Genomic DNA, 5,492 nt, shown 5'->3' with positions numbered 1-5,492 from the left:
TTATGGCTTTGGTAAATTTTAGACACATCTTCTTTGTGACATGGAATAATGAAGGTGGTAAAATGAAGGTGGGACTGGGGCCACATGACTGCTGAGGTAAGTTATTTATTTATTTATTTTTATTGTATAAAATTTTTTATTACTGCTGCACTGTTGCTATGTTATGTGGCTTTGAAACAGTTAATTGTTTACTGTTTTAATTTAGAAAAAAAAATGTCACCTTATTTATCAGCGGTGGCGACGTCATGTTTACTGGCGCATGCGCAGTGTGTGAATAATGCACCTTGGCTGTGAACCTCATTAATGCTAATCCTAATTAATGCTTAACCAAAAGTTTTACCAAAATACCCTTTTTAGTGTTTTTCAGTCGACAACACTAACAACACTATCGAACAGCAGCTGGATTAAAATGACCCATGAATTCAGTAACATTTCGATTATCCAGCTTACTTTTACTTTCTGTTTACAGTTAATCATGTTTTTTCAAACATGTGTTCAGCATAGATATGTGGTGTGTGTTTGTGTGTGTGTGTAAAGCAAAAAGTGGGCTGGGGCTTGATGACTGAAACTATAAAAGTTCAAACTGTGAGTCTCCTGGAAAAGTCGACCAAGAGCAAAACTGTGAGTAAATCTCGTTTACTGCAAATGTCTACATTAACGAATTCTTTGAATTCTTTGTTATTTTTGGAGTATTTATTTGTTTATATATAAATATATAAATATAAATATAAAGCCATACAGAAGGGTTCTTACACTCATCATTACATCTCACGGCGCAACCATCAAGCCCGTGTCACATAACACAATAGCAATCCACTTTCAGTTAAAAACATATTTTATATATATATATATATAAAATCTATATATAAAACTAAAGAGCACTTTGTGCTTTATAAACCTTCAAGTTGTATATTATCAGATGCTGAACTGTAACCAAAAACCATGACATTTAATAAGCCATGCACACCAATGCAAGTTGCATTAATATTCATCAAAGAAATCTCTAGGCTTGTTACCAATCTCTATGTGACTTTGTGTGTGTGATGGGGAAAAACACACTTTTTTTATACAAATTCACATTTCATACAAACTTAAATAATTCTTTTGTCTGAAAAATTGCTAAAAGCGCTATACAAATAAAATTTAATTGAATTGAATTAAACTTTAGAAGAAACACTGATGAAGTTTAAGCTCAGCAATCCTGATGTTAAGTTTGTCAGGATGTTGGTGAAGTCAGAGCAGCAAAGTCCAGCTTTATAAATTCCATCAATAATGCTTTTCAAGAACGAATAAACTGTGAGGCTCTTGTTGATTCCACATCTAGAACCAGTTTCACAAAAGTTTTAAGTACCTCAATATGTTTACTGGTATGATTTCTCAGATAACTCATAAGAACTGTAAATAAAACAAACCATAACATGGTAAACATGGTTAAGGAAAATTTTACACTTCTGGACAAAAGATATTTCATGAATCGTGAAAACTTTTCAAGGACACGAGTAGTCCAGAGTCACATAATTGGCATTAATATGAATCCTTGTGTATTTACCATCTCAGTGCAGTTCTGTAAGCAAGGCTTTTATCAAGTTGAAATTCTTTCTTGCTTCAATATTAAATTATATATAAAAAAATGATTATAGTGTACTGTATATGATTATATGTTAGGATATTATTTAAATAATTAGCATCATAGAACAACACTAGTTTATTAGTAACAGAAATTAATTTTTAGACAGTAAAATGAGAATTATATTTATCCTTTCAACATATTTCAGTTGAACTCTGTTAACCCCACATCTGACAGTTAATCCTGCTACAAAAATAATCCCAGTGTTTGTGATCAATGCATCAGGCTTGAAAGTATAGTTAGTCCCATTATAGTAGCTTATAAACTTCTCGTAAAGGGACTTTTATTTATTTAACTGATAGCACTTTGCAATAGTTAGAGGTTAAACTGACTTTATTAAGTTTACAGATAATTTTCTAAGGACAGAAATGTGGTTTCTCGGTGACATGAGAACCTGCAATTTCTGTTTAATTAACATCAATAACAAGTAAAATAAAGAGAGTTTAATAAAAGAAATGGTGTATATGTACTTTACCTGCAATGCAATGAAGCTAGGTATCGTCCACAACATCAACTGTAAATAATGAATTAGAAAACAATAATTAATATGAATTGTAATTATAAAAAAAAATAATAATGTTGGGGTGGATGGAGTCACAGGATCCCCACTTTAGTACATCACTAAGTCATTAATTATTTTCCTATAACTGCATGCTTCTCAAGTGTTTTGGTAATCATTTCATATCATATTAGGATTGCTGATTAAGTTCGTTCTATTGTACAGATTTGTCTCAAGTGATCATTGTGACAAGAGTGGATGAGGCCTGGCCACTGGTTAAAAATGACATAACTAAAGTCTACACCAGCATGAAGGTCAAAGAACGGGTAAATATTTAATTAATAGTGTATAATATTAATGTGACCTATAATATTACTTTATTGGGATAAAACAGACATATTCTAAATAAATACAAATCCAGATAAAAAAGTGCTTTCTCTAATCATTTAAACTCTTTCAAACAAGAGATCCATTCCATAACATTTTGGTCTCTAAATGAAAAAATATACTTGTACAATGAACGTGATTTTTTTTTTCCCTTATATGATTATGCTTTACAATTATAAAAAAGAAAAATTTCCTGGAAGGTATTAAAGGAATTTCATTCTCAAGTCATGTGACATCTTCCCTGTTGAAAACCACCATGAGGAGATGGACACAGATAGTGACACGGATGCTCTCAAGGCACTGGATCAGATTGTTAACATGGTCTGTCACGCATTAAGGAAAACAGCCCTTTAACTTGGTGACAAACCTGATTAGAGCATCAGATCCCAGTGCCTCAGAGACATTAGTGCAATATAGAGTGCTTTAAAAATAGATTGATTACTGTTATTTGTAAATGACTAAGGAAAACAGTGCATTGTGTAGTGTGGTATTCTGGCTTTATAATGTTTATACAACTTTCAAACTTTGGTTGCAGTGACAAAGACACATTTTTATTACATTTTCATTTTTATCCAACTTGAATGTAATTATGAGAGCATTTTGTGTGATGTAGTAAAACGTTTAACACGATGCATCACATCTCAGTTGTGTGTCACTACACACACACCCAGGAAAACATTTAACCCGAAGTTTGAAGTAAGTTAATGTTTAGAAATTAAACTGTGCAAATTTAACAATTTATTTTTTGTTTACAGGAAATCATGCCCTCTCACGAAAGAGCGTTTTCAGTTTATAAGTGTGTGTGTATAGGTGTTTATGTAAAACAGAAAGGGGGCTGGAGCTCAACAACTGAGGGTATAAATGTTAGAATTGGGAGTCTTCTGGAACAGTCGACCGAGAATGAACCTGTAAGTATACAGTATCTTTGCAAATGTGAACAGTATCAAACTAAATTATATTCTCAGTATTTTTAAAAAACATTTATCTGTTTGTCTGTATACATGTACTGTAAGCCTATTCATCTGGATTTATTGAATTGAATATGAGTTGAAATGAGAGGGTCTGAATTGTGTCCGTGAGTTTAGTGAGCAGTAGGACAAACACAGATTAGTCCTCTTTTATCTTTTATTTTTTATCTTTTATATTTATCTTTATTATTTTAACCTTTTTATTACATACATAAACTGATTATTATTTATTGACTTTTTTATTGCTCCTAATTAGTGTTTTTTTTTACTTATTATGGAAGAAAATCTATAAGTAATGAAGTGGAATTCAAAATGAAATAATGTTCGTGCTGTAAATGAGAAATGCTTGTGTAAGAAATACAAATCATGTGTATTTAGAAAATGTATGTCAGAAACTTTAATGTTTTATACAAACAAATGCAAATTATAACCAGTATTTATTTATTTATTTATTTATTTTTAAGTATTTAATATACCATGGTGCAAAATGCCTCCATAGTAAGTTGTGTTCACATTTTTTTTTTAATGTCCAGGGTTAATATGTTATCAATCTTTATGTGACTTTTTGTGTGTGATGGAGAAAAACACAATTTGGAAGAAACACTGATGAGGTTTAAGGTCAGCAATCCTGATGTTAGGTTTGTCAAGATATTGATTGTTGGTAAAGTCGGAGCAGAAAAGTCCAGCTTTATAAATTCCATCAATAATATTTTAATGGTGTGAAAACTGTCTAAGGTCCGAAGTCACAAGTGGCATTTATATGAATTGCATTTCTTTCTATTTAAGTGGAATCCTCATCTGTTCATTATCTCAGTTTAGTTCTGTAGGCAAGGCTTTCATTAAGTTGAAATTCTTCCTTGCTTCAATATCAAAATATTCTTAAACTGGACTTTCGCTCCTGTAGAGGCACAGCACTACACAGCTCAACATTATGATTGTGAACCTGAACTAGAATGCAAAGCAAAAAAAAAAAATTTATTTATACTAGCAAAAAGATGAACAGGTAATTATTTAAATAATGGAGTGTAATTTAAATGTACCTTATAATATTACAATACTGTGATGGACCAGATATATTCTAAATAAATGCAAATAAAGTTTTGTTCTGCAACTTGCTATTTGAGGGCATATTAATAAATTTGTCAATTTAAAGTCATTACTTATTTTTTCCTTCTTTTCAGATGCAACAGTGTAGTAATCTGCTACGTGTCTCATCTTCCCAGTGAAGAACTATAACAATGAGTTGAACACAAATATTAGCATGGATTTTCTGATCCTCAAAGCATTTGAACAGATTGTGAATCTTGCTAATGATGCCCTGATCCACCGAAACCCTTCACAAACATGAGTGAAGGCTATTTTCTTCCCTATACTAATGCTGTTTTAATATATTCAAATTTAAGTATAGTAAAAAGACCATAGCATATGGATAATAAGATTAAAATAAAGCACATTTCTTCTACTTTGATCATAAGTGGTATACGTTTCTATTGTGTGTTTTTATGCCCAGTTTTCTTGTGTTTCTTGCCTTTGTTTCTGGATCACAACAACGCTACTGTATGTCCTACGCTATGGACTCTATTCTCTCTCAGATTCTCTGCTATTGTAGCAGTGCTTTCTTTGCCTGTCTTGCACTCTGCATCACCTAAGACCCATCTGTGTGTGTGTGTGTGTGTGTGTGTGTGTGTGTGTGTTTGTGTGTGTGTGTGTGAAGGGGTACAATATCAAATTATGCACACACGCAGATATAACGGCATGCTGACCCAGAGAGAGAAAGAAAATAGATTTTTAACGTCTCTAATAAGACTTTCTTTTGCTTTACACACGTGCACACGTGTGTTATAATAAACAGTACACGCACGCTGTACACACACGCATACAAATACAAACTAAAAGATGTTTTACGTGCACATATACTTACATATACATATATCAAAAGTTTGAGGTCACTTGCAAATTTCTTTGTTTTTGTTTAGTGATTTATTTTCTACATTCTATAACAATACTGGGG

At 31.9% G+C, this 5,492-nt stretch overlaps 1 long non-coding RNA gene across 2 annotated transcripts; it reads left to right on the top strand.

Annotated features, from left to right (window-relative positions):
* Positions 1-568: 568 nt before the first annotated feature.
* Positions 569-4,949, top strand: LOC128506700 (uncharacterized). Of its 2 annotated transcripts, XR_008355743.1 has the most exons (4): positions 569-621; positions 2,352-2,452; positions 3,269-3,421; positions 4,663-4,949. It is a non-coding gene; the product is annotated as an uncharacterized LOC128506700 (long non-coding RNA). The 2 variants fall into 2 exon arrangements; XR_008355742.1 differs by lacking the exon at positions 569-621 and having other exon boundaries at positions 2,206-2,452.
* Positions 4,950-5,492: the final 543 nt, after the last annotated feature.

The sequence above is a fragment of the Clarias gariepinus genome, chromosome 18, assembly GCF_024256425.1.
Source record: "Clarias gariepinus isolate MV-2021 ecotype Netherlands chromosome 18, CGAR_prim_01v2, whole genome shotgun sequence".
In the NCBI taxonomy this organism is placed as follows: Eukaryota; Metazoa; Chordata; class Actinopteri; order Siluriformes; family Clariidae; genus Clarias; species Clarias gariepinus.
Note: the sequence above shows the minus strand (reverse complement) of the source record. Positions and strands in the feature narration are given on the sequence as shown.